Genomic DNA, 17,775 nt, shown 5'->3' on the forward strand with positions numbered 1-17,775 from the left:
TGTGGGAACCTGTGAACTGTCTGGGAACGAAACGCAACCGTGGGATGGGATACTCCTTCCTTGATAAAGAATTGCTATGAGATGCAACGGTGTAAGCGACAGATCGCCTCCGGACACGTGGGAAAAATAGGGCCCCCGAATGTGAGTATTTTCATCACTTTGGTTTTTCCCCTTCGCTGTCCCGGTCGCGAGCCTGTTCTACTGCCTGCTGCTGGAGACATCCCTACGAGATTCAGGTCAGTCCGGAGGACCCCAGAAAACCAAAGAGCCGGGTTGGAGTCCCTGAGGTTAAATTCCTCAAAAGAGCCGGGTTGGAGTCACTGAGGTTAAATTCCTCAAAAGAGCTGGGTTGGAGTCCCTGAGGTTAAATTCCTCAAAAGAGCTGGGTTGGAGTCCCCGAGGTTAAATTCCTCAAAAGAGCTGGGTTGGAGTCCCTGAGGTTAAATTCCTTAAAAGAGTCGGGTTAGAGTCGCTGAGGTTAAATTCCTCAAAAGCGCTGGGTTAGAGTGGCTGAGGTTAAATTCCTCAAAAGAACAAGGGTTGGAGTCCCTAAGAAATAGTTAAAAGAGGTAAAGAGATATCAATGCCAACATGATCCTTGTTATTACCTAAAACCTTCGCGATAAAAGGTTCCCGTTAAGTTTGTAAGGCGGGTGACATAGAATCTTTACGGTGTCACCTTCGAGCTGTTAATTGGCTTGTATGGAGCACGATTACTCCGTGATTTAAATTATAATCCCCTGCAGATGCGGATAACTCTGCTTAACACATAAACAGGGCAAAAGCGTGCAGACCCTGGCATAAAACACCACACACGTAATCTCCTTAATCAATTGAAAAACAGGGCAGGATAACCCTGTAATAAATTCAAAATTGGATTAGTGATCTAGGATCACTATTAAATTGTAATCGGAAGGACCATCTGGCATCAGACAAAGGGTACAATGGGTAATACTTTAGATACAACTTTTGAAAATGGCAACGCACTGCAAACGCTGTGTGAACAATATCCGGAGCACTCTGAGCAGTTGAGAATATTATCTGGGGAATTGCATAAAAATTTAGGAGAAGAAAAATGGCCACTGGGGGAAAACTAATGCATTAAAATTTGGGTATAAAATTGACAGAGAAAGGAATAGTTAAAACAGCCAAGGTCTTGGAAAAAGGGAATGCGCATATGGGAAAAGAACCAAGTCATTAGGCTATCCGCCTTGAATCTGTACATTAATCCATGTGAGTTTAAGCTTAAGTGGGATAAGGTGCTGTCAGGGACGGCGGAGTCCCCAGATCTTGTCTCCCAGAATTCTGACATAATAAAACTGCTTTTGTTACTGATACTCAGGCCTTAGTGTGAATATTTTCACCCCTAACATTTGCTGTAAGTCTGGAAGGATGTTGCTGAGCCAGACGCCGCTCGTGCCGGTGGACAAGGCGAGTAGTCAAACCTTTGACCGCAAAAAATTAGAGTCACTCGGTAAGACGGACGGTGAGGTAACATCCAACGAATCTGGTATCAAGGCCAAATGAGTAAAAGAGTCGGTTAGTTTAAAAATGTTTTTTTTGTTTTTGAAGAGAAAAATACTCTGGTTAAAAAAAACAATGGTCAAAGATGGGTGTGATCTCTGTGGAGCAGAGAGGACTGGTGGGATGCACGGAGGTGAGATGAGACAGGTGGGGCAGGAATCGTCTTAGTTCACCAGTTAAAAGAACAAATGACTGAAATTAAGCCTTCAGACCATTTGGAAAACAGACTAGTTGAAAGGAATGGAGCTCTGACTCCTTTAAGCATAGCAATAAAGCGAGTAAAGATAGCAGCAGTTCAGATTGCGCAAACTGGTAAAGACATCACAAAACTGCCAACAATTACGGCTAACAACTGTCCTGGAATGTCTCAAGAAAAAAGAAAGAAAAATCAAATAAAGTAAAGTCCAAAAGATCAGAAAGGGGCTAAAACACTCAATTAGTTTTTGTTCAGGAATATCTGAGGATGGCAAATATCCCTCCCAAAACGAAAAATGGGGAGTAAAGTCAATACAAGATTAAGGTTAGGGAACTTAACAATGGATTCTTGTCTAAAATAACTTCAGATTGTTTCAGGCCGTCCAGATAGACTTGGCGGTGGTTCAGTTCATTTTAAATAAAAGAAAAATAAACATCCAGTAATGTCTCTTTCTAAAAACTGGTTAAATAGTGAACATTGAAAATTGAATTCAGTTTGAAGAACAAGAAATAAATTTGAGTAACATTGAAGGAAAGAATGAGTAAAGTTTGATGTCATATAACAGATAAAAATGGCATCATGCCAAGTTCTCCACCACTTTAGATTCTGTACAAAATTTAACCATTTCAGCAAGCTGGTCATCTGCACAAAGAAATATATGTCTCTAAGAATAGCTAATGCCTCTAAAATTAATCAGTGGAAATACTGAAGCAGTCCATGTCCAAATGCAGCATGATCTGGACAATATCCAGGCTTTGACTGACAAGTGGCAGGTTACATTCATGCCACACAAGTGCCAGGCAATGGCCATCTCCTACAAAACAGAATCTGACCATCTTCCCTTGACATCATGGTAGCACAGTGGTTAACACTGTCACTTCCCAGCTCCAGGGTCCCAGATTCGATTCCTGGCTTGGGTCACTGTCTGTGCGGAGTCTGCACGTTCTCCCCGTGGTCTTCTTCTGCACTGTAAATTCTATGATTCTATGATTACCATTGTTGAATCCCCTACTATCAACATTCTAGGGGTTGTCACTGATCAGAAACTGATTTGGACTAGCCATATAAATACTGTTGCTGCAAGTGCAGGTCAGGGGATAGGAATCCTACAGCGAGTAACTCACTTCCTTGCTCCCCAAAGCCTGTCCTTAATCTACATGGCACAAGTCAGAGTATAATGGAATATTTTCCACTTGCCTGGATGAGTATAGCTCCAACAACAGTCAGGGACCTTGACACCATGCAGGACAAAGGAGCCCATTTGATTGGCCCATCCACAAACATTCACTTCCTGCACCACTGACACAGAGTGGCATAAGTGTGCACCATCTACAAGATGCATGGCAGGAACTCATCAAGACTCCTTTGACAGCACTTTCCAAACCCACAACCCCTGCCTGGGGTTGTGGGTGATGGAAACAAAGAGCTGGAAGGGCAAGGACAACAGACACATGGAAACACTACCTACACAAAGCTTCTCCCAAGCCACTTACCATCCTTTAAAAGGTATCACCGTTCCTTCACTGTCACTGGGTCAAAATCTTGGAATAATCTCCCAAACAGTACTGTGGGTGTACCTACATCACATGGACTTCAGCGGTTCAAAAAGCCAGCTCACCACCACCTTCTCAATGATAATTAGGGATGGGCATAAATTGCATGCTCACCAGCAACACCTGGAGCCGATACATGAATAAAAATGTATTCAGAAAATTCCCTTCTGGGCACTAAAGGATGCACATTCACATTAACATTAGATTTTATGACTTCCAGTTGCGGCTACGCCCGGGTAGGTCATATGGTCGGCAGCTCCTGCCGACAACAGACTTTTGGGCCCTTGTACGGAGCTCCAGCGGCACTTGGACGACAATTCCCGGTGTGGGAAGGAAACAGTGAGGATCCCCCAGCGCTTTATGGAGTGGACCAGGAGTGGGATGATCGAAAAAGCGGCTTTGGAGAAGAGAGGAGAACGGGCGCGAAAAGGCAAGATGGCGGCCTGCGCGGATCAGGCAGCATGGGCCCAGTGGTCACAGGAGCAGCAGGAGTTTCGTAGAAGCTGCTTCACCGAGTTAAAAGCGGAGTTGCTGGCCCCTATGAAGGTTTCTATTGAAAGGCTGGTGGAGACCCAGAAGATGCAGGGCACGGTGATTAAGGAGGTGCAGCAAAAGGCCTCGGACAACGAGGGTGAGATTTTGGGTGTGGCGGTTAGAGTGGAGGCGCACGAGGCCCTGCACAAAAGATGGCAGGAGAAGCTGGAAGACCTTAAAAATAGGTTGAGGAGGCAGAACCTGCAAATTCTGGGTCTATCTGAAGGCGCGGAGGGGTCGGATGCAAGTGCATTTATGACCACGATGCTGGGAATGCTGATGGGCACGAGGGCTTTCCCGCGGCCCCTGGAACTGGACGGGGCGCACAGATAGGCAAGGAAGCCTAAGGCGAACGAGCCGCCGAGAGCTATGGTGGTAAGGTTCCAACGCTTCACCGACAAGGAGTGTATCCTGCGATGGGCAAAGAAGGAACAAAGCAGTAAGTGGGAGAACTGCAAGATCGGTATCTACCAGGACTGGGGTGCAGAGCTAGCTAAGAGGCATGCTGGATTCAACCCGGGCCAAGGCGGTTCCCCACAACAAAGGGGTGAAGTTCAGGACTGCTACAACCGGCGAGGCTGTGGGTCACGTATCAAGACCGGCACCATTATTTCGATACGCCAGATGAGGCGTGGACTTTTATTAAGAACAAGAAGCTGGACTTGAAATAATGGACTGCAGTATGTTGTTGGGGCACCCCGGTGGGGGCCGGTGTTGTGTTGGTTTTCCCCAGTTTTTTTTTTTGCCCCTTTGTTCTGGGCCCTCAAGGTTCTGGGTCTGTTTGCTGTTTGTATAGAGCTGCGTCACAGGCAGTGAGGCCGGGCCTGACAGCACGAGCAGTTTGCGGGGTGGTGGCAGTTGCTCATCGTTGGGGATAGCACCCAAGTTTGTTTGTTTATTTGAGCTTTTCTTTCTTGACACACGGGAATAAGGGGGGGCTCTCTCTCCCTCACTTGGTTTGGGGGGGGGGGGGGGAGAAGGTTGGAGACGGGAGCCAACAGTGGGATTAGGAGGTAGAGGTGGGAACAGCCGGGTCAGCATGAGTCAGCTGACTTACGGGAGAGCAATGGGGAGGGGGGGGGGGGGGTGGGTTTAAGCAGATGTTTGACTTGGGAGAGGGGAAATCGAGGAGGGGGTGGGGCTGGGATGCTGCTTTGCTGGCTGTAGGGGAAGCAACTTTCGGAGTCAAAGGGGGAGTCGGGACAGGGACCCTCCGGCTGGGGGGGCTGGAGTGTGCAGGAAGCGCAGACACGTGGCTGGCCTAAAGAAAGGGGATGGTTAGTTGGCGCGGGGGGGGGGGGGAATGGATGGGAGGAGGGCGTAATCAACCCTCCGACCAGGCCGATCATGTGGAACGTGAGGGGCCTGAATGGGCCGGTCAAGAGGGCCCCTGTGTTCTCGCACTTAAAGGGGCTAAAGGCAGACAGAGCCATGCTACAAGAAACGCATCTGAAGCTCGCTGATCAAACTAGGCTGAGTAAGGGATGGGTGGGGCAGGTCTTTCACTCGGGGCTGGATGCGAAGACCAGGGGGGTCGCAATCTGGGTGAGCAAACGGGTGGCATTTGATGCGGAGGGTATTGTGGCGGATAAAGGGGGGTAGATGTATTATGGCGAGTGGCAAGCTGCAGGGGGGCCGGGTGGTGCTAGTGAGCGTGTATGCCCTGAATTGGGACATGCGGATTTTATGAAGCGAATGTTGAGTAAAATTCCAGACCTGGAGTCATGCAGTGTGGTAATGGAGGGGGGGCTTTAACACGGTCCTGGACCCGGCACTGGACCGGTCTAGGTCTAGATCGGGTAAGAGGCCGGCAGCGGCCAAGGTCCTGAGGGGATTCATGGACCAGATGGGAGGAGTGGAGCCATGGAGATTTGCTCGGCCAAGGGCGAAGGAGGTTTCTTTCTTCTCCCATGTCCACAAAGTATACTTGTGGATCGATTTTTTTCATGGTGAGCAGGGCGCTAATCCCAAGAGTGGAGGGGGTAGAGTACTCAGCCATTAGGGTCTCGGACCATGCTCCGCACTGGTTGGAGTTGAGGCTGGGGGCGGAGAGAGGCCAACGCGCTCTATGGAGACTGGACGTAGGATTATTGGCAGATGAGGAGGTCTGTGGGTGGATTAGGAGGAGTATCCAAAACTATATGGCGACCAATGATACAGGGGAGGTTTCAGTGAGTATGGTCTGGGAGGCGCTGAAGGCAGTTATCAGGGGGGAGCTAATTTCTATCAGGGCCCACAGAGAGAAGAGCGATAGGATGGAGAGGGAGAGGTTGGTGGGGGAGATACTCAGGGTGGACAGGAGGTATGCGGAGTCCCCTGAGGAGGGGCTGCTAAAGGAGCGCCGGAGCCTGCAGGCAGAGTTTGACTTGCTTACCACAGGGAAGGCAGAGGCTCAGTTGAGGAAGTTACAAGGAGCTGTGTACGAGTATGGGGAAAAGGCAAGTAGGATGCTGGCGCATCAACTACAGAAGAGAGAGGCGGCCAGGGGAATTATGGACTGGAGGGGTAACACGGTCCTGAGCTCGGAAAGGATCAATGAGGTCTTCAAGGATTTTTATGGTAAATTGTATGAGTCAGAGCCCCTGGAGGGGAGGGAAGGGATGAAGCAATTATTGGACCAACTGAGGTTTCCGAAGGTGGAGGAGGAGCTAGTAGAGGGATTAGAGTTGGAGGATAGAGCGATTGAGTTGGAAGAATTGGCTAAAGGTTTGGAGGGTACGCAGTCGGGCAAGGCCCCGGGACCGGACGGATATCCTGCAGAATTCTAGAGGAAATTCTCAGAGCTGTTGAGCCCGCTATTGTTGAGAACCTTCAACAAGGCTAAGGAACGGGGAACCCTTCCCCCGACGATGTCGTGGGCCTTGATTTCGCTCATCCTTAAGCGAGATAAGGACCCGTTGCAATGTGACTCCTACAGGCCGACATCGCTCCTTAATGTAGACGCCAAACTGTTGGCCAAGATCCTGGCCACTAGAATTGAGGACTGTGTCCCGGGGGTGATTAATGAAGACCAGACGGGGTTTGTCAAGGGCAGGCAGCTGAACACGAATGCGCGGAGGCTCCTGAACGTGATCATGATGCCCTCGGAAGGAGGGGATGCTGAAGTGGTGGCTGCAATGGATGTGGAAAAAGCCTTTGATCGGGTGGAGAGGGAGTACCTGTGGGAAGTGTTAGGCAGATTTGGATTAGCGAGGAATTCATAGGGTGGGTCAAATTACTGTATCAGGCCCACATAGCAAGTGTGTCCACGAACCGACTGCGGTCTGAGTACTTTAGGCTGCATCGAGGAACGAGGCAGGGGTGCCCCCTGTCCTCCCTGCTGTTTGCCCTGGCAATGGAGCCGTTGGCCATGGCGCTGAGGATGTCTAGAAACTGGAGGGGGCTGGTTCGGGGAGGGGATGAGCATCGTGTTTCACTGTACGCGGATGACCTGCTCCTGTATATTTCAGATCCGGTGGAGGGGATGGGGGAGGTCATGCACATCCTAAAAGATTTCGGGGATTTCTCGGGGTATAAGTTGAATGTCGGGAAAAGCGAGCTTTTTGTGATCCACGCGAGGGGGTCCATGCTACTTGGGCATATGGGTGACTAAGAGTTGGGATGCCCTGCACAAGCTCAACCTAACGCGGCTTGTGGATCAGATAGAGGGAGTCCTTAAGAGGTGATGCATGCTCCCGCTTTCCTTGGCGGGCAGGGTGCAGTCCGTGAAGATGACGGTCCTCCCCAGGTTCTTGTTCGACTTCCAGTGCCTTCCCATCCACATCCCCAAGTCCTTCTTCAAACGGGTGAACAGGATTATAACAGGGTTTCTGTGGGCAAACAAGACCCCGCGAGTTAAAAGACTGTTCTTAGAGCACAGTTGGGGGGGGGGGGGGGGGGGGGGGGCCTGGCGCTGCCGAACATCTGCAGCTATTATTGGGCAGCGAACATATCCGTGATTCGGAAATGGGTAGTGTGGGGGTGGGGGGGGCGTGGAAGCTGCCGGAGGCTGCGTCTTGCAGGGATACTAGCTTGGGGGCAATGATAACGGCACCGCTGCCGCTCTCGCCGGCACGGTACACCACGAGCCCGGTGGTGATGGCAGCACTGAGGATCTGGGGTGAGTGGAGAAGGCACAGGGGGGAGGTAGGGGCCTCGGTCTGGAACCCTATACGAAACAACCACAGGTTCGTCTCGGGTAGAATAGACGGAGAGTTTCTAAGCTGGCACAGAGCGGGTATCAAAAGGATGGGGGACTTGTTTGTAGATGGGACTTTTGCTAGCCTGAAGGCGCTGGAGGAGAAATTCAGGTTGCCCCCGGGGAATACCTTTAGGTACCAGCAAGTTCGCGCTTTCTTGAAGAAGGTGGTAGAATTTCCGCTGCTGCCTTCCCGCAGGATACAGGACAGGGTGGTCTCGGGCATGTGGGTAGGAGACGGAAAGGTATTAGACATATACCAGGAGCTGCAGGAGGCGGAGAAGGCATTGGCGGAGGAGCTGAAGGGCAAGTGGGAGGAGGAGCTGGGTGAGGAGCTGGATGAGGGCTTGTGGGCGGACGCCCTGGGCAGGGTCAATTCCTCCTCATCTTGTGCCAGACTTAGCTTGATTCAGTTTAAGGTGGTTCACCAGGCGCACATGACAGCGGCAAAAATGAGCAGAGGACAGGTGTATGAGGTGTTCAGGGAGCCCAGCAAACCTTGTCCATATGTTTTGGGCATGCCCAGCGCTTAAAGAATTCTGGCGAGGCTTTGCAAAGGCTATGTCCAACGTCTTGGACACTCGGGTAAAACCGAGTCTGGGAATAACGATATTTGGGGTGTCAGAAGATCCGAGAGTGCAGGAGCCGAAAGAGGCCGGGGTCCTGGCCTTTTCCTCCTTGGTAGCCCAGAGACGGATCTTGTAAATGTGGAGGGATGCAAAACCCCCAAGTGTGGAGACTTGGGTCAGTGACATGGCTGGGTTTCTAAGTTTGGAGAAGATAAAGTTTGCCTTGAGGGTCCTTGCTCGGGTTATCCAGGCGGTGGCAACCGTTCCTTGACTTTCTTGCGCATGCTAAATTGCCGCTTAGTGCCCAAAGATATGTAGGTTAGGTTAAGGGGTCATTGGGATAGGATGGGGAAGTTGGCTTGGGTGGAGTGGTCTTCCAGAGGATCGGTACAGACTCGATGGGCCTCCTTCTGCACTGTAGGGTTTCCATGATTCTAACTGCCCATGCATACATATCATGTCCCTGATCTGTGATACACTCAAACTGAAAGACCTCCATCCTACAAATTCACCATTAATTTACAGAGAATTAGCAAGACGTTCAAGTTTATATTCCATTGTAACAGTTTCCATAATCACAGCTGATTTCAGAATTATTTGTTTCACAATAACAGCTACCTTGTAAAATTCACTTAGAAATCCATTTTTTTCTGACTCACACAAACTCAAGCATTGTAACAGGGATAATATTAAGTTACATTTTTTGGTTCCCTTTTACTGTGAACCAGGTCACAAACTGAGATTGCCTGCTATGGTTTTGTTTGTGACTTGAGCTCCTTTGATTAACAGAAAGCACAGTCAGCATGTTAATGGTGGTGGAAAACATTCAACAAACTGATACAATGCAGAGAATATATGTGTATCATTATATCAATTACTGATTCAACACTCCATAGCTTTAATATGACAATGACATGATTTACAGAGAACTGCAAATTTATTTTCTACAAGTCGGCAAAATACAATTAGTCGAAACTGTGGAGATGACAAGCAGAAAATAATTAAAATTCAGGCATGAAAATTATTGGAGAATATTCTGAATGGCATAATTGTTCATTGCAATACCCACTAAGTTATTTTGTATTTCTAGCAGTTCTCACCATAATTTTCCCTACTATGTTTATGTATACATTGTGTAGGCAAGGTAATATTCTGTGTGTGTGTATATGAGTATGTCCAGGGTTAATCAAAGGTGAAGTTGTTGGGAGTCAGATTGTGAATCTACAAGATGAAAGACTAACGGTGCGATCTTGCATGTTGTAATGAGACTTTCTAGTGCGCCTTAGTTTAGAGGTAAACAGTGTAGATCTGAAATTTGCATTTGGGGATTAATTCTAAAATCAATTTGTAACTGTTGCATTTCAAAGGCATCTCAAAGATGAGAAAGAAAATCTACATTTTACAGGGGAATCAAAAGTAAACAGGGGCAAGTTTTTCAAATTTTACTGACCTGAAATAGAGGTAAAATAGGAACCAAAAAATTTTAATTTTGGGGAATCTGAGTTTTCAATGCAATATTTGAAGACAATGGAGAACTGTGATTAAAGGGCTGAAAGGGTATTTATGAAAATAGGTTTTCAGCTATAGTTAGTTGCGGTTGAGGAGCTGGGGGTGAAAGACCCATGAAAAGCCAACTCCTGTGTTTTGGAGTGTGGTAAAAAGCGGTCTTGTAACATAAAAGAAAGCAACTAAATTTTAGGCCAGAAGAATATTTGTCCTGAGAAACAGTCTGCTTTGGATCTCCCTTTGCAAAAACATTCAATGGCATTACCATCAGATAATCCCCCACAAACAGAATCCTGAGGGTACCATGTAGCCATCTGAGATGGCCACTTACAATAAGCAACATGGACGCTCGCAAAGCATAACGGGAAAACTGGACAATGTAAGATTCAGGCAGGCTCAGAGCCTGAACGTATATATGTGAGCGAAGAATCCAGACGTTATCAAAACCCCCAATCGATTAGCATTTTGATGGCCCATCTGTCAGACAAAGGACTGATACTTGAGCAACCGATACAATCCCAGACATTTCGGCACCACTCCCTGTACTCAGCAAGCGTAAACAACAGGGTCAATGACTGCCTAGGACACACCCAGCCATCAAGGCACCCACCCCTTCATTGGTTCAAATCGAACACAGTCATCAAGAATTACCCAATTAGTGGGATCCAAACTGAGGACCGCCCAAAAGAGCGCAAAAACCACCAAGGATAAAGAGAGAGACCACCATGTGTTCGGCCTCTCTTGGACCTGGCACTCCAGCAACGTCCACCTCCAGGTGCAGCACCACCAGAAGCAAGTTCAAGTTCAACGCCCGCTACCAGACAGATGAGCCCAGCTGAGCAGCAGTTACTTCTACAGACCCGATAGATCCAGATCCGTACAAAGGCCACTGTTCCTCTGACCTAAGCCGGATGCCTGAAGATAAGTACAGGTTGTCATAGTTGATAGGTGAAGTTTAACTAGTAGTGTCTATGTTGCATGATTAATTGTGTGTGTAAATAAAATTCCCTTGATCTTGAACTAACTAACTGGTGTTTGGCTCTTTGATCGATACCCGGTTGAACCTTGTGGTGGTATCATTTGATACCTGGTGACTCTGAGCAATATAATATCAAAATCTAAAGAAAGAAGGGCAACCTTATTGATTGCCATATTTATTGCAGGAGAAAAAAGGCAACAGTTATTGGTGACATCTGAGGGGACTCGACCCAGAACTGACTGTGTCACTCCGAGAGAACCCACAAAACGGTTGAATTGGAAATCCAAATTGGCAAAGTAAAAGAAACCACATGCGCAAGACCAGTATCAATCAAACCTCCAAGATTCGGAAGTGTGTAATTTGCATGCGTACTAACAAGGGATATAAAGGTAACCTCGATAGATTTTGTTGCGTGAAACTTTCGGGAGTTGCGTAAACCGGAAAATAGCTTGAGCCGTACCAGTGTTTGCACCACCGCTTTATTTCCCCCTTGTCCCAAATTCCTGGTAGAAACAGAGATAATCATAGAGATGGCAATGAAGGCAATGGAACGCCTTATGCATCCACAAGAGCCCGAGGTCACAGCGACCAACAGAGCAGAATAGTGTCCCATATGGGAAGAGGAGATTAGAAAGTACCTAAAGGGGAAAGGATGGCCCCTATGGTCTGAGTTTTGTGCAAATGAGGAAACAGGTCCTGGTAGTATAGGACAAACTTGATGGGATAACCTGACCGAGATCATAAGCTGATGGTTCATAAGCCGATGGCAATCGTGAACTGCCTGGCACAATTGCGAGGCACAAAGGAGGTTGTGAGGACGCTCTGTAGACAGTTTGAGGAGAAAGAGAGTAGAGAGGGAAATGTTAGCAAGTGTGAAAGAGTAAATGAGCAACTCAGAGAGCAGCTAGCGGCGAAGGACAAGGAGAGGGCTGATGTCAAACAGGCACACCAATCTTGTCTCGTTCACCTAAGTAGCTTTCAGATTCAATATAAGACCTACCAGGACACGCAACGTGCTGTGTTGATAAGAGAGAAAACAGAAAACCAAGCTGAACAGTTGAGAAAACGATGTGAGGATTTAAAGGCAGCCCTACGAGAACTCCACAGTTCCACTACGGAACAGAGGCAGAGTTCGGTGGACCATGTCAAATGCAGGCAGCAAATTGCAAGATTGCAATCACTGCACTAAGTTCAGAACAGGTTCAGAGATATCTTTAGCCCACAGTTAGATCAAGAAGATGGCCCTGATTGGCAGGAACTTAATGAAACGGCCCATCGATATGTGAACGAGACAGAAAGTGAGAATAGAGCCCCCAGCCCCAGAAAAGAAAAGCACCCGCACCACCGACTGCACAGGCAGCACCCAACCCAATGAACCGCATCACCACGCAGCATGGAGCAACAACAGATCAACCCGACTTTGTGTACACCAACCCACTAACCATCACCCAGCTAAGAGATGCCCGCAATAAAACTGAGACTGTTCACCCCACGTCAGACCCACACCACTTTTTCAAACAAGTTAGGCAACAGACCCTCATGTACGGTCTGGATGAGCAGGAAGAAGTAAAAGTCATTGTAATGAGCCTTGACCCGTTTGTTAGTTCAGCCCTTCCCGACCTACAAAATGTTGGAGGCGAAAGATATGAAAACAGCCATCTTAGACGCCATTAGCTACAATAGAGGAGATCCAGTAGAAGGACTCAACCGGTGTAGACAGAAAAAGGGAAAGCATCCAACAGCATTTGCTATACGCCTCTGGATCCACTTCACCGCAGTATTCGGTGATTTAGCCCACGCCCATTTATCTGTAGACAATACGGCCAAATGGACCCGTATTCTAGTCTCCCACGGAGGCAGGACAAAAGGCATGTACAAATTACGACCCAGCACGCAATGATGTGTGGGTACAGAAGCGATTATCTAGAGCTTGGGAACAGTCCCTACAGAAAAAGACAGTTCAGGAGAAAGTAGACACAACCATGACCCCCATAAGGACACACCAATGGGTGTGGGTAAATGAAGGCAGAAATAACACACAGCACTCTTAAGCACAGGGATGATACAATCGCGGACACGAGGGACATTACGCCCGAGAATGCAATGCCCGCCTGGACTCAGCCCACAAATACCCCCCAGGAACAATGCCAGACCCATCCACAGCGTTAGCGCCCAATCAGATAATTTGGCCATAAATGGCACCGATTTACAGAGTTCCAATTGGGTCTGCGACACACTTTGGGATAAGTCCGGAGGACCAGTAGTGGCTGGCACAGTCCGGGGACACCCAGTAGAGTTCCTTTAGGACACAGGAGGGTCCCGAACCACGTTAAACTCCTCCACGATGTACCAGCGAGATATATGGCCAACTCCAGACACCATTACTCTTAGTGTCTTTATTGGACACCTCCAGCAGGGACACATTACAACCCCTGTGGATATCCAGATCGCTAACATTAAAACTAAGCACTCAGTCGTTTTGGTAGATTTACCCCAGACAGCAGAACACATCTTGGGAATAGATTTTATGAGCTCGCACAACCTTTCTTTCAACCCCGTAAATAAATGCGTGTGGAAAATAGCTAGAGCAGCACGACCCCCCGCCACGCTCACAGTAGGAGACGACGCACACAGGATTAGCTCAGTGGGAGAGTACTGGCTTGATCCATGAACAATTACCACTGACAAAACAGTTAGAGAAGTCTTGAAGAGACATAAAGCATCGTTTGCCCAGCACAAGCACGACTGCGGCAAAATTCCAGAAATGATCAACATTATAGGTCCCGATCCTAAGCTCCAGAAACAATACAGTTTTCCACAGCAAGCCGAGGGAAAGATAGCTAAAGTAATTCAGAGTTTATTGGACCAAGGCATGATTCGGCCCGTAGCCTCAAAGAACAATGCCCCGATTTGGCCCATAAGAAAACCAGATGGTTCATGGCGACTGACCATCAATTATAGGGAATTAAACAAAGTGACTCCGTTAGCAGCCCCCACCATTGCCTGTTAAAACAGGGGCTTCAGTCCAGAAGGGGGAATGCCGGGGGTGATGGAGCTGTTAGCGGAATTTGGGGGCTTCTCGGGCTATAAGTTAAATTTAGGCAAGAGTGAGGTATTTGTAGTACACCCGGGTGATCAGGAGGAGAGAATTGGGAGACTCCCATTTAAGAGGGCAGTGAAGAGTTTCAGATACCTGGGGGTGCAGGTGGCCAGGAGTTGGGGGACTCTCCATAAGCTTAATTTTACCAGGCTGGTGGAACAGATGGAGGAGGAATTTAAAAGGTGGGACATGGTGCCGCTATCGTTGGCGGGTAGAGTGCAGTCCGTCAAAATGACAGTTCTCCCGAGGTTCTTGTTCCTTTTTCAGTGTTTGCCCATCTTTATCCCTAGGGCCTTTTTTAGAAGGGTGACTAGCAGCATCATGAGCTTTGTTTGGGCGCATGGGACCCTGAGGGTGAAGAGGGTCTTCTTGGAGCGGGGTAGAGATGGGGGGGGGGCTGGCGTTACCCAATCTCTCGAGGTATTATTGGGCGGCCAATGTGTCGATGGTGCGCAAGAGGGTAATGGAGGGGGAGGGGGCAGCATGGAAACGGATGGAGAGGGTGTCCTGTGGATATACAAGCCTGGGGGCCCTGGTAACAGCGCCGTGGCCGCTCCCTCCTACGAGGTATACCACGAGTCCGGTGGTGGCGGCTACCCTCAAGATTTGGGGGCAGTGGAGGCGACATAGGGGAGAAGTGGGGGGCTCGATGGAGGCTCCGTTAAGGGGGAACCATAGGTTCGTCCCGGGGAACATTGATGGGGGATTTCAGGGTTGGTACAGAGCGGGCATCAGACAGCTGAGGGACCTGTTTATTGATGGGAGGTTTGCGAGCCTGGGGGAGTTGGAGGAGAAATTTGGGCTCCCCCCGGGGAACATGTTCAGGTATCTGCAGGTAAAGGCATTTGCTAGGCGGCAGGTGGAGGGATTCCGTTCGCTTCCCGCGAGGGGGGTGAGCGACAGGGTGCTTTCGGGGGTCTGGGTCGGAGAGGGGAAGATATCTGATATCTACAAGGTTATGCAGGAGGCGGAGGAGGCGTCAGTAGAGGAGCTGAAAGCTAAGTGGGAGGGGGAACTGGGGGAACAGATCGAAGACGGGACATGGGCTGATGCCCTGGAGAGGGTTAATTCTTCCTCCTCGTGTGCGCGGCTTAGCCTCGTCCAATTCAAGGTGCTGCACCGGGCCCACATGACTGGGACGAGGATGAGTAGGTTCTTTGGGGGTGAAGACAGGTGGGTCAGGTGCTCGGGGAGTCCAGCGAACCATGCCCATATGTTCCGGGCATGCCCGGCACTGGAGGAGTTCTGGAAGGGGCGATGAGGACGGTGTCGAGGGTGGTGGGATCCAGGGTCAAGCCAGGATGGGGACTCGCGATTTTTGGGGTTGGGATGGAGCCGGGAGTGCAGGAGGCGAAAGAGGCCGGTGTGCTGGCCTTTGCGTCCCTAGTAGCCCGGCGAAGGATCTTGCTACAATGGAAGGATGCGAGGCCCCCAAGCGTGGAGACCTGGATCAATGACATGGCGGGTTTCATTAAGCTAGAGAAGATCAAATTCGCCCTGAGAGGGTCGGTACAAGGGTTCTTTAGGCGGTGGCAACCTTTTCTCGACTTTCTGGCTCAACGATAGGGTACGGGGACAGTAGCAGCAGCAACCCGGGGGGGTGGGGGGGAAGGGGGAGGGAAAAGGTTGGGGGGGGGGGGCGGACGATGACTATGTTTGTTTATTTAATTTAAATTTATTTTTAAGTTCTTCTGTTGTTCATTGGGGTTGGGGGGGTGGGGGATGGGATACATGCGTCGATACGGTCTGGGGGTGATACAGTTGTTATGGGTTATTTTGTTGCATTTCATTGTGTGTCGTTACGTTTTATATTTTCTGTAAAAAATTCCAATAAAAATTATATTTAAAAAAAAAACAGGGGCTTCAGTTAAAATTTATCACGGTTTTGGATATTAGCAATGGCTTTTGGTCCATTCCACTGGACAAAACGTGACAGTACAAATTTGCGTTCACTTTCCAGGGACAGCAGTACATGTGGACATGCCTTCCACGACACCCCCTCCATTTTTCACAGACAATTGGCGAACGGATTAGCAAAATTTTCCCGACCTGAATGCCTCATTCAATGTGTGGACGACTAGCTACTACAGACTGACACCAAGGAAGAGCACATTTCTTTCGGAACTATTAGGACTCCTAAAATGAATTGGATGTAAAATTAACCCCAAAGAGACCCAAATTCTCCAGGAAAAGGTCACTTATTTAGCTACGGTCATCACGCATGGTAAGCGTGAGATAGAACAGAAACAGACACATTCAATTGTAAAATTGCCCTTGCCCCAAAATGTCACAGCACTCCAGTCATTTGTAGGACTGGTCGATTACTGCAGGAACCACATAGACGGTTTCGCCACAAAAGCAGCCCCACTTTCCGAGCTCCTTAAGAAACAGGTCCCATGGAAATGGCTTCCACAGCACACGGATGCCGTGGATACATTGAAACGCACCCTAAACACAGCTCCCGCTTTGCAGGCACCAGACCCGCACTCCCCATGCGCAATAGATTTAGCAACCACTGACCGAACCCTTTTGGCTGTACTCCTACAGGAAAGGCACGATCGGTTAGGACCCATAGCCTATGCCTCATGAGTTTTATATCCCGTAGAGCAGGATTTTCAGCCTGCAAAAGGCACTTGCTCGCAGTTTTTTGGGCTGTGCAATACCTCATATAACAGGACTCAGCCCCGTAAGCATTTTGACCGAGCACACCCCGACAAAGCTACCATTAGATGGAAGGCTAAAAGACGGCACAGTAAGCCAAATTCACGCAGCGTGCTGGACCCTACTCCTACAAGGACATGACATTACGGTAAAGAGGGCAAAGACGCACACGTTTCTAGCCGACAATTTACACTATGCAGGAACCACACGAGTGCGATATCATTGCACCCAAGCACAGCACCAGAACCTGAATGCACCTCCACTATTTAAGTCCCTATGAACACTTTTCACCAATGGACAATTCCTTCGCCACAAACAGAATGACCCTCTTTCGGACTGAACTGATCACTCCATACATCTTCTCTACTAAGTAGCACTACACTCCGTATGCTTCACCCGATGTCCAAGTATTTACATTGTGGCTTTATCTTTGGGGCTGGTTTAGCACAGTGGGCTAAACAGCTGACTTGCAATGCAGAGCAAGGCCAGCAGCGCGAGTTCAATTCCTGTACCAGCCTCCCCGAACAGGTGCCAGAATGTGGCGACTAGGAGCTTTACACAGTAACTTCATTGAAGCCTACTTGTGACAATAAGCTATTACTATTATCGTACATCCTATGTTTTTCATGGCAGCACGGAAGCAGAGTGGTTGGCACTGTTGCTTCACAGCACCAGGATCCCAGGTTTGATTCCCAGTTTGGGTCACTATCTGTGCAAAGTCTGCACGTTCTCCGTGTCTGCATGGGTTTCCTCCGCTCCAGTTTCCTCCCACATGTCCTGAATAACGTGCTGTTAGGTGAATTGGACATTCTGAATTCTCCCTCCATGTAACCGAACAGGCGCCGGAATGTGGCGACTAGGGGCTTTTCACAGTAACTTCATTGCAGTGTTAATGTAAGCTTACTTGTGACAATAACAAAGATTATGATCTGCCTGGATTGTATGCAGAACAATACTTTTCACTGTACCTATGTAC

The 17,775-nt window shown here is 48.8% G+C and overlaps 1 protein-coding gene across 4 annotated transcripts in view; it reads right to left on the reverse strand.

The window, feature by feature from the left end:
- The window catches only part of tmem245 (transmembrane protein 245), a 241,383-nt gene that overhangs the window by 222,878 nt on the left and 730 nt on the right, over window positions 1–17,775 (reverse strand). The gene's annotated exons all lie outside the window — the stretch shown is intronic.

Source organism: Scyliorhinus canicula, chromosome 5, assembly GCF_902713615.1.
Source record: "Scyliorhinus canicula chromosome 5, sScyCan1.1, whole genome shotgun sequence".
Lineage (NCBI taxonomy): Eukaryota > Metazoa > Chordata > Chondrichthyes > Carcharhiniformes > Scyliorhinidae > Scyliorhinus > Scyliorhinus canicula.